General features: G+C 44.2%; 1 long non-coding RNA gene across 2 annotated transcripts; it reads right to left on the bottom strand.

Moving 5' to 3' along the window:
* Nucleotides 1–971: 971 nt before the first annotated feature.
* LOC133157345 (uncharacterized) lies at nucleotides 972–13570 on the bottom strand. 2 transcript variants are annotated; one of them, XR_009714999.1, is made up of 4 exons: nucleotides 10277–13570; nucleotides 9919–10205; nucleotides 2466–3525; nucleotides 972–1997 (listed from the first exon to the last, which is right to left on the bottom strand). It is a non-coding gene; the product is annotated as an uncharacterized LOC133157345 (long non-coding RNA). The 2 variants fall into 2 exon arrangements; XR_009714998.1 differs by having other exon boundaries at nucleotides 9919–13570.
* Nucleotides 13571–13616: the final 46 nt, after the last annotated feature.

The following is a 13616-nucleotide window of genomic DNA, read 5'->3' as shown; positions in this document are numbered from 1 at the left end:
GGCCCAGACGCAGGGATGAGAATCTTCCGCCGATTTCCGTGTTTTTTCCGTCGGGAGTATCATTTTCGTGAATCGTGTAGATCCGTTGAGAACATTTTTTATATGGGGGGAGCGGCTGCCAGCAGTATTGCGACAACAGCCGCCTCATTTTCTGCAGCATTTTGGTGCTACTTTCGTCACATCATTTGCCTACTCATTTGCCTAATTAGCAAAAGTTTTAGCCAGCATGGCGAATGTTTTAGAGAAAAAAAGACGAGGATCGTGTCAGGAAAATAGACAAGTCGAACGGGATCAGGAACTGCTTCAGATGGGCATGGCTCGAGAGCAGCGTCATCTTACAACTCGGAACACAGTCCGTAACCACCTGCCTGACGGAACATATCCGTAAATTAGATGTCCCGGGGAAGGTTTTGTGCATTCTTTGTCAAGATGTGATAAGCTATGGAGGTCGCGGCGCTTCGAACATTAAGGGGCACATCAAAACAAAAAAACACAAAGGTACGTTTTTACGTGGGAGGTAGGAGAACCTGGGGACGACCCAGGACGCGCTGGAGAGACTGTCTCTCAGCTGGCCTGGGAACGCCTTGGGATCCCCCGGGATGAGCTGGATGAAGTGGCTGGGGAGAGGTAAGTCTGGGAGTCCCTCCTAAAGCTGCTGCCCCCGCGACCCGACCCCGGATAAGCGGAAGAAGATGGATGGATCGATGGATCGATGGTACGTTTTTACTTTTACAAGCATGTGGGTAACATGATGTTACATAAAGCTAATGTTATGCTAATGTCATGATATCGTTAAAGAATAAATCTTCAAAGACGGACGGACAGCAAAAAAAGGACTTAAACTGTCATCACACTGTCGTGCTTTGTCTTTTAGAATCATCCGAATTGAATGTGGTCGTAGCTTATTGATCAACTCGAAATTTAACGTTTTTTTGAGGACAGACAGACAGACAGACAGACAGGCGTTCTACTACTTTGTTAAGACAGGACACGTTTAGTTAATTATTACAGATTACATTCCAACATAAGCATAGGATGAAACTAATCTGTCAACTCTAACATATCCCTCCTGTTTATCATATGATTGTCACCCCGATTAACAAACATAAGCAAGAAAATATAATGAAGATAGAAAAATAAAAATAAAAACACAGAAACATCATTGTATTCATCACTTGTGAGGCGTTTGACGGTCAAATTGTCAAGTTTCTGTGAAAAACGTTCAGCTAATCAGCATTATTGCAATCTTTTGTCCGCAGCGCATTAAAATCATCACATTCAACATACCTGAGATGTTGTATTCACACTTCAGCTATGGTAGAAGACACAGATCTTGATACAGCTGAATCCAAACATGAGATAACACAGGTCGTAAATGAGCACAACAATCATAGGAGTCACAAGTTTCAACAGCAGTTGCCACCAAGCGCCAGAGAACAGCCATGAAAAGAAATCCCATTGATGTGGGATTTTATCCTCCAACATGGCCTGCTGTAAATTCTTCAGCGAGTTCACGGCATCGTTGATGTGTCATTAACTCCTGGAATGTATGTGCAACAGGAAGTCCCAATGATGTGGCACACGCCAACTTGCTCTCCAGTCATCAAGTCCAGAACCATCCTGTTTTGCAAGACTATTAGTCCAATAGCCTGAATCTCTCTGTTTTGTTCATCATTGACTTGCAGCAAGAGATTCACAAAGGATTGAAAACGATAGTTCAGTGTCTCGATGAAGAGTGATTGTTTCCCAACTCCGATTCAAGGAAAAAGCGCATGAACGACTTTGTCTCCGACGGACCACACTTTGTGGCTGTCAGGGACATTCGTACCCCAGACGGGGTAATGTGGTTCAAAGGCTGCAACAGCCCTACGTTGACGTCCAGAAGAGTTGTGTGTTGTCGTCAGCTGAGGATGTTGCATCCTGTAGGTGTGGTCGGTCACCCACACTGGTGCACAGTCTTGTCCAGTTCGCAGGAAGCATCGGACACAGGGCCGGTTCTAGGAATGCACATAAGAGGGGGCAGTCACAAATGTGAAGGGGGCATGGTCTTCTTTTTTATTTTTTTACACATTTTTAACACTGTTAGTGTTTTCTTCATGGCAGTTGTTAGCTGTGTGTCCAGATCTCAACCTGGAGAAGTGGATTGAACTCTGTCAGGCCTCTGCACTAAGACCTCTCCAGCTTGGGTGTCCCACCTGAAGATTAAAGCTTCTGCTGGTATTGCTCTTAGGGTCACTGAGGCACGCAAACCCCCTGACCACAATAAGGTGGCCATCTCTCAGGGGGGAGGGGGGGGGACATATAATATGAATGTTATTAACTATTATTTGAGTTGTCGTTAATCATTAGTTATATCACGGGTCATTACGACGAGTTTGGTGGAGTTTTTACTGCTTCTTCCAACTCCTACCGCGCTGACTGTAACTTGACACTCTGGCTGTGTCTTGCCTCATTTGCATACTCACAGTGATTGGATGTTTACGGAGGGGCGCAGAGTCCTGACAGCAGGCTGTGTGAGGACACACACTGCACCGACATGAGAGAAGAGAGGGGGCTGATTAACGTGTGTTTCTATCAGCGGATTTTTCACTTCTAAAAGTTTGATTCGAGGGGGCAGGACATCTGTTTGAGGGGGCTCCAGTTTCCTCCTGGAGAGCAGTCGTTAATGCATTTGTGGGTTTAATTTTCTTGGATGAAACACGTGTAGTCCATTTCAGATAGCCTTTTTGTTTAGGCCACTTGTGGCATCTATTGTCCTTCAACAGTCACATTGGGATTAATTCAAAAGAGTTCGATCACAGGTTCCTTTCTGTGAGTCCAGGGCGGTAGGGGTAGCATCACTGACTGTGACAGCACGGTGTTTAAATCCAACTCCTCCCACAGAGGTCATGCATTTCGTTTCAGTGACAGTCATTGTTCTTGGCTCCAGGTGAACTTGCGTGGAGGAAGTGGGGGGTGTTTGGAACACACATAGCATCCCTCCTGTGTGTGGGATCTCACAGTGAACGTCACACCCCGGTACCAAGTGTTGGTTTCGTGTGGGTTTCTGGGGTCCCATCACCAGTCCTCAAAGTTCTCATCATGTGACCATCTTTTTCCTTGGTCGACATTGTCAATTGGTCTCTTCAGATGAGCCATAGACCATAGCACGCTTCAACCACAATGCAGCAGAGGATCCACCTGGCATGTGGAGCCCACTTGCTACTAGGATAGCAGAGACACTGATATTTCCCATTGCCTAGTCGGAGTGGGGATCTTATGGATTCTTCACCAACATTGAGACGCCCCACCCTAAACGATGAGGCCCCTTTGTAGTCAGACTTCGCCCAATCCGAAAATGGGGTCAAGCAATCTCTGTAACGTCCAGTGGCTGAGGTGAATCCAGCTGGGCCTACCAGCAATGTTCAGCGCAGTGGGGGTAGTCAGCAAGACTTGGAATGGTCCCTCCCACCATTGCTGGCCCAGTTTGTCCTTTTTGACAACCTTTATGTCGTCCCAGTCTCCTGGCTTGGAGCGGTTGTTGACCTGTGGGGAAGAAAGATCAGGCGGGAGTAAGTTTGCATTTGACACATCTTTCAGTTTGGGTGCTCTGATCATGCTATATGCCAATGACTGTTCATCTACTTTTTGCAAATGTTGTATATTTGTATATTAGTGTTAGTTGGTTGGTTGGTTGGTTGGTTGGTTGGTTGGTTGGTTGGTTGGTTGGTTGGTTGGTTGGTTGGTTAGTTAGTTAGGCCTTTTCATTCCTTTCGGAACATAGGCCATCGATGAAGAATTTCCACGCTCGTCTGTCTTGTGCCATTTTCTCCAGCTGTTTCCACGACTGTCCCATCTTCTTGACATCCAGCTCTGTGCTCCTTCTCCAGTTGTTTTTGGGTCTCCCTCTGCTTCTTTTGCCTGGTGCGTTCCATGTTAACGCCTGTTTGGTTATAACCGTGTTGTTTTTTCTCAGGGTATGTCCTATCCAGCTACACTTCCTCCTCAAAACCTGTATCTCTGTTGTTTCTTGTTTGGTGCGGTCCCATAGGCTGGTGTTGCTGGTGCGGTTGGGCCAGAAGATCCTGAGGATGCGTCTTAGGCAGTGGTTTGTGAAGGTTTGCAGTTTAGCGGTGATGTGTTTGGTGGTCCTTCATGTTTCTGATCCATATAGCAGCGTTGTTTTGACGTTGGAGTTGAAGATTTTGAGTTTAGTTTGGTTTTCCAGATCTTTTCTAATATGTTGAATGCTGTTCTTGCTTTCCCTATTCTTGATTTCACATCTTCCTCCGTTCCACCGTCCACTGTAATTACACTTCCTAGGTATGTGAATTTGTCTACTTTTCCAGTGGGCAGCCCCTGAGGTTAATGGGGTTTGTGTTTTTGTTGTTTACTCACGTTACTTTGGTTTTTGCTCCGTTTATTTTTAGTCCTAGTCCTGCAAGAGTTTTTTCGAGTAGTTGAGTTTTCTCCTGTATCTGTTGGTGGCTGTGTGAGAGTAGAGCAATATCGTCAGCAAAGTCCAGGTCTTCTAGTTGTTCTGTCAAAGTCTATTGGATGCCTGTCTTTTTATTGTGGGTAGTTTGTTTCATGATGCAGTCAATGCATAGGAGGAATAGAAAAGGGGAAAGTAGACATCCCTGTCCCCTGTTGAATGTTTTCTGTGTTGGTCCCTGGTGCAGCACTTGGCACTGCATGTCCTGATATGAGGTCTTGATGATGTTGATGAACTTATGGGGTATTCCGTAATGTGCCATTAAGCTCCATAATAGCTTCCGGTCTACGCTGACAAACGCCTTTTCGAAGTCTATTAAATTTACGTAAGCCGGGGTGTTCCATTCTCTCGATTGTTCTATAATGATCTTAAGGGTAGCAATTTGGTCGTTACATGACCTTCCACCTCTGAAACCAGCTTGATTTTCTCTGAGCTCCTCGTCAACCCCTTTCCGTACTGTTTCTAAGATGATGCGGCTTAGCACTTTGCTTGGTGATAATAGCATCATGATGCCTCTAGTTTTTTTTTTTTTTAAAGTCCCAATGATCGTCACACACACATCTTCACACATTGTGAAATTTGCGGATGACACAACCGTGGTGGGGCTCATCTCAAAGGGGGATGAGTCTGCCTACAGGGACGAAGTGGTCCAACTATCGGAGTGGTGCGGAGAGAACAATCTGCTCCTAAACACGGCTGAAACCCAAGAACTAGTCATTGATTTTAGGAGGAAAAATAAAACGGACATTCCACCACTTATCATCAACGGGGTCTGTGTGGAATGGGTGTCCTCCTTCCACTACCTGGGTGTCCACATCAAGGAGGACTTCACCTGGGGCGTGAACCTCTGAGCTGCTTAAAAAGGCCCAGCAGAGACTCTACTTCTTAAGGCTGCTGAGGAGGCACAGCATTTCACAAAGACTGCTGGTGTCCTTCTATCCCTGCTCCATAGAAAGCACTTTAACGTACTGTATATGTGTTTGGTACTCCAGCTGCACTGCTGCTCAGAGGAAAAAAATCCAAGGGGTCATCAACACAGCACAGAAGATCATTGGCTGCCCTCTCCCCACACTGGAAGACCTACACAGAACCCGCTGTCTCAAAAAAACACAGAACATTCTGAAGGACACTTCCCACCCTGGCCACTCCCTTTTCAAACTGTTGCCATCAGGCAAACGCTACAGGGCAATTAGGTCAAGGACTAGCAGATTCGCCACCAGTTTTTACCCTACAGCGGTAGTTGCATTGAATGCAGCTAAACGTAAATGATTATGTCTGTTTATGTTCTTCTGTGGGTTTTAGCTTGTATTTATTTTTTTATCTTTTTAGTCTATTTATTCTATTTTTTATCTCATGCGCGGATCGTTTGGCACTTTTTAAATTTCGTTGTACATGTGACAATGATAAATAAAGATCTATTCTATTCTATTCTATTCTATTCTATTCTATTCTTCCCAGCTAGTTTCCTGGTGGTCATGTAGAGTTCCTTGAGGTTGTGCTGCTGCTTCCTGTGCTTCTTTCGCCAGTGCCTCAATGTCGTTTTTCTTGTCCCGTTTGGCACTTTTCCTTACTTCCTTGTTTGCTTCCTCGTAGTCCTTGTGGGCTGCGGCCTTTCTCTTTTTGGGAGGATGTGTTCTTTACTACATATGATTCTATCATCATTTAATTTGACTTTCTTTCCACAACGCTTCTCAATTTCCCGGTTCACACATATTCTGCATGTGTTACTGGTTCTTCAGTTTTTTGTCTCTAGTTAATTATCAATCCAAAAGCAACTTTTTTTTCTTAGCATTTAACTTACTCAAAATCACTCATTCTTCAAAGTTGTTCAACTAATTTTCCATACTAGTCTTCAACAACTTCAACCATTCCATCTGTATTTTTCTTTCATTCAGGCAATCATTCATCAATGCTCATTTGAATCTCACACAGTCTCCAAAAATGAGTCTTTCTATCAGATTGGTCTCAATTTATCCAAGCTCGCCACACAACATACATACCGTATTTTTCGGACTATAAGTCGCATTTTTTTCATAGTTTGGGTGGGGGTGCAACTTTTATGTGAATTTTTTTCATGAATTTTCAAAATTAAAAAAAAAAAAAAAGTGAAACCGCGATAAACGAACCGCAATGTAGCAAGAGATTACTGTAATTTGAATTTCAAGTGACGTCAGCAGCGTGGCGCGGCGGTTGTTTACATAAAGGACAAAGATTCGATCACGGGATGATGAAGATGACGAAGGACTCCACGTACTACCGGCATCATTAGGGGCTTTGTAAGTGACACGGAGGATGAAGACTTTGAAGGATTTAATGATTTGGAGTGACACAGAAGGTTTGAAAAACTATTACGGCTTTTACGCACGCCCGGTCCTACTCTACGTAGGTCTCTTTCACCTCCATGGATGGAAGTCGGGGGCCGGCGCTCGGCCGGGTGGCTGTCCGGGGACGGTGGATGGGGCTCGGACATGGCTTTTACGCACGCCCGGTCCTACTCTACGGAGCTCTCTTTCACCTCCATGGATGGAAGTCGGGGGCCGGTGCTCGGCCGGGTGGCTGTCCGGGGACAGTAGATGGGGCTCGGACATGGCTTTTATGCACGCCCGGTCCTATTCTATGGAGCTCTTGTCCATATCCGTGGCTGGAAGTGCCACCTCCGGGGATTGAAGTCCACGCGGCCACACGCCAGGAAGTCCACCCCGGTGCTTGGGGCTGTGTGGCGGTGAACTATTTGTTATAGTTATTTGATATATTTTATTTCGTGGAGCAACTTGTATATGTTTTTATCGTTACAGTTCAGTAGTTGTCTGCTCGTTGAACCCTTGTTTTGTTAAATAAAGAGCTGTTTAACAAACCCACGTCTTTCCTTGTACTTTGTTAACGCTACAATATAGTTAGTACATACTAGATCTGTGGAATAACGACGAGGCCGACGTCAGGGCGCACACGCGGCGTTGTTGACAAAGGACGAGGAATTTGATCGATGGATTTAATGATTTGGAATGACACAGATGGTTTGATAATATTATTGCTTATATAATAGTTATTTGATATCTAATTTATATATCGTTATATGGGCCTGTGGAATACTTTGAAGTGAAAGCGCCGTCAGCGGTGCGCACCCATTGTTGACATAAAAGACGATTGATGGATTTAATGTATTTGAGTGACATAGATGGTTTCATAAACGTGTTATTTATAGGGGTGTAAATCGCGGGTTTTGTCACGATACGATATATCGATACAAAGAACTACGATACGATATTTGCCGATATCTTAAAGCCTGCTGCGATTCATTCACGATATATCACGATATAGTGCTCTACGATCGATATATTTTTTTTTTAAATAAAAAATATAGAACAATATCCTGATTTATAACAATTCATACGCAAAATCAACAAGGTACTGCAAACTCTTTATTTAGGAAATTACAAGAGTATTGTAGTATACAAAGTGCTTATTTTAACACTAAACTTTGATGTCGTGTTTTTTCTTTAAATGTGCGCCGAGATTTGTGCTCCCTGAATATTTGATCACCGCATGGCAGGATTTACAAACTGCACGTGTCTTGTCCGTTGAGCCATCCTTTCTTTGGAATCCAAAGTGCTTCCAAACGAATGACTTGAAGCCTAAAGGGGAGCCAATTTCCTCGTCTTTTTGGACACTAGCCATAGCACCAGCCCAGGAGCCGCGTACTAGTTGTCGACTCCCCTTTCACGTGCGTGCTCTGCTCACAACACAACACGCGCGCACTGCTCCCGGAAAGAGGAAGCAAGCAACAATGAACTGGATTTCAAAATAAAGTCGCGTCTAATGTCCGAGGTCAAACACGGCGATATAAATCGATGTTTACCTTTAGCATCGATGCCAATAAATCGTCGAGCATTATATCGATTAATCGATGTGTATCGATGAATTGTTACACCCCTAGTTATTTATGTAATAGTTTTTTGAATAACTGAATGTTACGTCAGGCCCGTTCTCAGCTCTTTGTTTGTGGTTATGTCACGTTAGCATACCTATCGTTTAGCCCAGGGGTCCTCAAACTTTTTCCTGTGAGGGCCACATAACCTTTCCCTTCTCTGATGGCGGGCCGGTGTCAGTTTGTAACAGAAAAAGTGTGACGATCGTAGGGGAGCTTAAAATTTTTATTGTTTTACAGAAAGCCACCCATAACCAAATAACGGTTATTTAATAACCCTTTCCAGGTTCTTTACAGAAAAAAAGTCAGGAAACAAATAATAACACTATTAATGAAATAAATAATAACTAAATAACCCTCTCTGAGTTCTTCACAGAAAAAACAGGAAATAAATAATAACTAAATAACTCTCTGGGTTCTTCATAGAAAAAAAAACATGGAACATTAACTTTCTGTTGTGCCATGCACAATCTTAACAGATAAAAGTTCAGCTCAGTTGTCAGAGCAGAACCTCTCTGACACATATGAGCAGTCTCTTAAAGTTCTTGTGTTGATTCCTTATAATCCTTTTGTAGGTTCCAGTAGGCTTGTAGACACCGCTGTCTTTTTTGTTAAAGTTTGATAGTGCGTCATAGTCTGGAGTAAAATTTGTTGTGGCAATTCTTAGGCGAGATCCGAGGTGTTGGTCCGTTTACCTCGATCTTTGAGGGTAGATGTTGACGTTCATGTGGCTGAACGTCACGTCGCGTACGTCGAGCCAAATTGGCCACTCTCTTTTAAACGCTCGGCACTGTGTTCACCTTGCTTTTCCTTGGGCGACATTTTAACGGAAGGATTCCAGGGGAAGGTTTGTGGGTGGCTTTAGCGCAAAACTGCATCTGAAAGCTCAGCGCGCAAATTACAAGAATGCTGTCGTCACAGCCCACGCTCTAAATTCGGGACTGATACAAATAGAGCGCGAGTGCACCATGTCCGTACACGCACTTGTGAGTGTGCACCGAGCTTTCTGACACGGCTTCCGGTAGTAAATGCGCAGGCGAGCGCTTCCCCATCTACTGGGGAAACGCAGTCATTGCAGGCAAAATGAGCAAAAAAAAAAAAAAAAAAGTTTAATAATACAATTTGTTCAGGGTTGGCGGGCCGGATTAAACGGTCCGGTGGGCCGTATCCGGCCCGCGGGCCGTAGTTTGGTGACCCCTGGTTTAGCCAGTTGTTGCTTGTTCATGTCTGTTCTTGGTGTTGGATTTTGTCAAATAAATCTCCCCCAAAATGCGACATTTACTCCGGAGCGACATATATATATGGTTTTTTTTTACGTTATTGTGCATTTTATGGCTAATGCGACCTATATTCCGGAGCGACTTTTAGTCCGAAAAATACGGTACATCATTTTCAACTCAATCTGGAGAGAAGGGACTCGTATGTGAGATTGCTGTTTGTGGACTTCAGTTCTGCATTCAACACCATTGTACCACAGCGACTCATCTGCAAATTCGACAAGTTGGGCCTCAGTACCTACCTCTGCAACTGGCTATTGGACTTCCTCTGTCAGAGGCCTCAGGTGGTACGTGTTGGCGACAAAATCTCCGCCAGCATCACGCTGAGCACGGGGGCCCCCCAAGGCTGCGTGCTCAGTCCGCTGCTCTTCACCCTGCTGACGCATGACTGCACTGCAACTTACAGTAGCAACCGCGTGCTGAAATATGCCGACGACACGACTCTGGTGGGTCTCATCACCGGGGGCGACGAGACTCAATACAGGAGGTCGACCCTCTGGCCACGTGGTGCAGGGACAACAACCTCCCGCTGAACGTCAACAAGACCAAGCAGATTGTTGTTGACTTCCGGAAGGGTCACACCGAACACCTGCTACTGACCATCGACGGTGCTGTGGTGGAGAGAGTGAGCAGCACCAGATTCCTGGGGGTGCACATCAGTGAGGACCTCTCCTGGTCCACCAACACCGCATCACTGGCGAAGAAAGCTCAGCGCCGCCTGTGCTTCCTGCGGGAACTCAGGCGAGAAAGCGCTCCTCCGGCCGTCATGACTACATTTTACCGCGGCACTATTAAGAGCGTCCTCTCCAGCTGTATTGCTGTTTGGGGTGGCGGCTGCACTGACTACAACTTGAAGGCCCTGCAGCGCATAGTGAACACAGCTGGTAAGATTATTGGTACTTCACTCCCCTCCCTGAAGGACATTTACACCTCCCATCTCACCCGCAAGGCGACCACGATTGTGAGTGATGTGAGTCACCCCGCTCACTCTTTATTTATTATTTATTCATTGTTTGTGCCTTCTTGTTTACTTGTATGTATATTGTGTACTGTCTTGTCACCGTGGGATAGTGAGAACGTAATTTCGATCTCTTTGTGTTTCTTCACGTGAAGAAATTGACAATAAAGCAGACTGTGACTTTGACTTTGATTTAACTCGCACATAGAATCTTCTATAATCTTATAACACAACCAATCAATTATTCCTATTAAATTGAGCATTGCAATGTCTCAAATTCACAATTTTGCCTCATCCAATTCCTGAAAGCATGTTCTGTCGTTTTTTTGGTTTTTATTTCTTCGACTTTCCCATGAGGGCTCGACACTAATATGCACTAGTGTGGATCAGTTTCTGCCTGCAAATAGATTTCTCTCTTTTCCTCTCATTTTTATTTTTCAAAATTGTTTCTGTTTCTGCAAATTGGATAGACCAGTGGTCCCCAACCTTTTTTGCGCCACGGACCGGTTACATGTCAGAAATATTTTCGCAGACCGGCCTTTGTATAAATAGTACATTTATATAAATAGTCCCAATGATCGTCACACACGCAGGGAGGCAATGGGTCCCATTTTTATAGTCTTTGGTATGGTCTTAACTAGGATGGATGTATTTTTTTTTTGTTGGCGTTGATTTCTCCAACTGCCCGTAAAGGCACCACCGCGATCAGTGCAGACATGTGAAAAAAGCGGCTCTGTATGGGAGAGAAGTTGAAGAGGAATAAAAACACCCTTGGAAACCAAAACTTGCCCCTCTTCGTGACTCGGAGCCGCAACAAATGTTTCCGATTTGTGTAGGGTACATTGTGACAGCAAACGAGCAGGTGATCGAGCAAGCGTCTGATACGAGAGCATTGCGTTCGTATGGAGCGTGTTTGAAGTGAACAGCAGAGACGAAAGGAACAAGGCAAAGTGTTGTGAAATAAAATATTTCCTGTAATACGCATTTTGTTATTTGCTGATTGAAACTGCTAATTAAACTGTGAATTGAAACTAATAGGAAGAAAACTCAACTCTCGCTCTTTATATAGCTGACGTGTCTTGCGCATCCGTTCTGCGCATACTGTCATGGCGGCCTCCATATGATATCCGGTCTGCGATGGAGATTAAAAAACAAACAATATTTGACAATAACACACCATCAAGCATTGCACCAACGCATCAAACGATGTGTCGTCAATTATAAATTTTACTGACTGTGTTGGGCAGGATGGGTGAATGCAATGCGCGATTGACAACAAACAAGAAGAAAGGTGATTTCAAGTTTTATTTCAAGGGAAATTTGTCATGCCTCGACCCTAGTTTTGCTATGTGTCTAGGTTGCCATAGTTTCTGTTCGCGTCGCCCCTCCCTTCCTGTGTCACCTCAATCAATGTAACGTGTTTCGTATTTAAGTCCTGTCTGCCCCTCGCTCACCGTTGGATCATTGCATGTGTTACTGTCATGATGTCTGTTTGGTTTCTGTTTCTGTCTTTGGTAATGTCACCCTGTCTTTTTGTTCCACGACTTTGTCGGTCAGTCCTGTTGTTGGTTTTGTTGTACCATGATTTTCTTAAAAAGAAAAAAAAAATGTGTACCCATGTATAATGCGCACCCCAGATTTTAGGACAATAAATTAGTTAAATTTTGCGCATTATAAACGAAAAAAAACAGTAATACATTTCTAATAAATATATAAATACGATGAAATAAAAAGTATAAACCACATAAAAGTAAAACTCACCATTATGTTGAATTAGTGGGAGCACTGAGCTTGTTTCTCAGAAACGAGCCGGTCCCATCGAGGCGTAATCGGAGACAATCACACCGGAAGTGGTTAAGATTTATCTTTTAATGCAGGATGCTTGGTCTCCATGTGCCGAAGCAGTTATAAAGGCTTTATTGCCTCGCTAGCTAGCATGTCGCCGCCACATAAGCAGAGTGGGCTTGGCTCGTCAGAGTCACCTGTGGCGATGAATCCATATTTTAAGTAGGACTCCAGAAATTTTCTTTTAAATGTAGCTTTCCTTTTCTTAGAAGTTGTAGCTTCTTCTTCATCAGTCTCTTCATTGGGCTTTTTTCTCTTTCCAAAGAAGCTTTCCAAACATTTCTGTTTCTTGCTTATTTTTGCTAGCTTCGCGGGCTTGACTGGCGGGACATCACGTGTCCGGGATAAGCGTCTTGACTCGAATTAACACAGATGCACCGACGGATGTAATTGGGAGACAAACGCCAATTTTTTAAAATATTTTTCAAAATAAATGTGTACTCATTTTTGCTAGCTTTGCGGGCTCGACTGGGGGAACATCTCTCGTGACCGGGACGAGCGCCTGAATGAAATGATCGATTAAAAAAAAAAAAAAAAATTTTTTTTTTCTGTGCGGTTTGGCGGCCCGGTACCAAGTGACCCACGAACCGGTACCGGTCCGTGGACCCGGGGTTGGGGAGCTCTGCCATAATACATTGATTGAAGGTTTGGGAAGTAAAAGGAAATGTACTTTCGGCAGTTTGCAAACACATTTGATTAAGGCTGCGTTAGACACATATAATCATATCAATATCATTTCTAGTAGTAGTGTGGTGATTAATAAGTGGAAAGGAATGTGCAGGCTACATTAATTGGTTTTCTTCAAAGTATTGTGGAACAGGATGTCCAGACAGGAACGACATCTCAAGGCCGATGGGGAACGCGAATAACAACTCGTCTTTGTGGTCCAGACACCTGTGCTGAGCAGGGAAAAACCCAAACGAGGAGGAGATGACCATCGACCAATCACCACACAATATTTTGCATGCTTGAATATTCATATTGTGTTTCTTTAAAACTGGGCAACCCGGAAGAATGTGTTGTCTTCGATGGTCACGAAGGCACACGAGTTTTTGTGTTAAGGACCCGAGACCCAGGCGCCTGTATTAGCTTGTGTTAGGGTGGTGCTCACTCTAACTTATTTTGCAAGAACCACTC

The sequence above is a fragment of the Syngnathus typhle genome, linkage group LG7 (assembly GCF_033458585.1).
Source record: "Syngnathus typhle isolate RoL2023-S1 ecotype Sweden linkage group LG7, RoL_Styp_1.0, whole genome shotgun sequence".
NCBI classification, from domain to species: domain Eukaryota; kingdom Metazoa; phylum Chordata; class Actinopteri; order Syngnathiformes; family Syngnathidae; genus Syngnathus; species Syngnathus typhle.
Note: the sequence above shows the minus strand (reverse complement) of the source record. Positions and strands in the feature narration are given on the sequence as shown.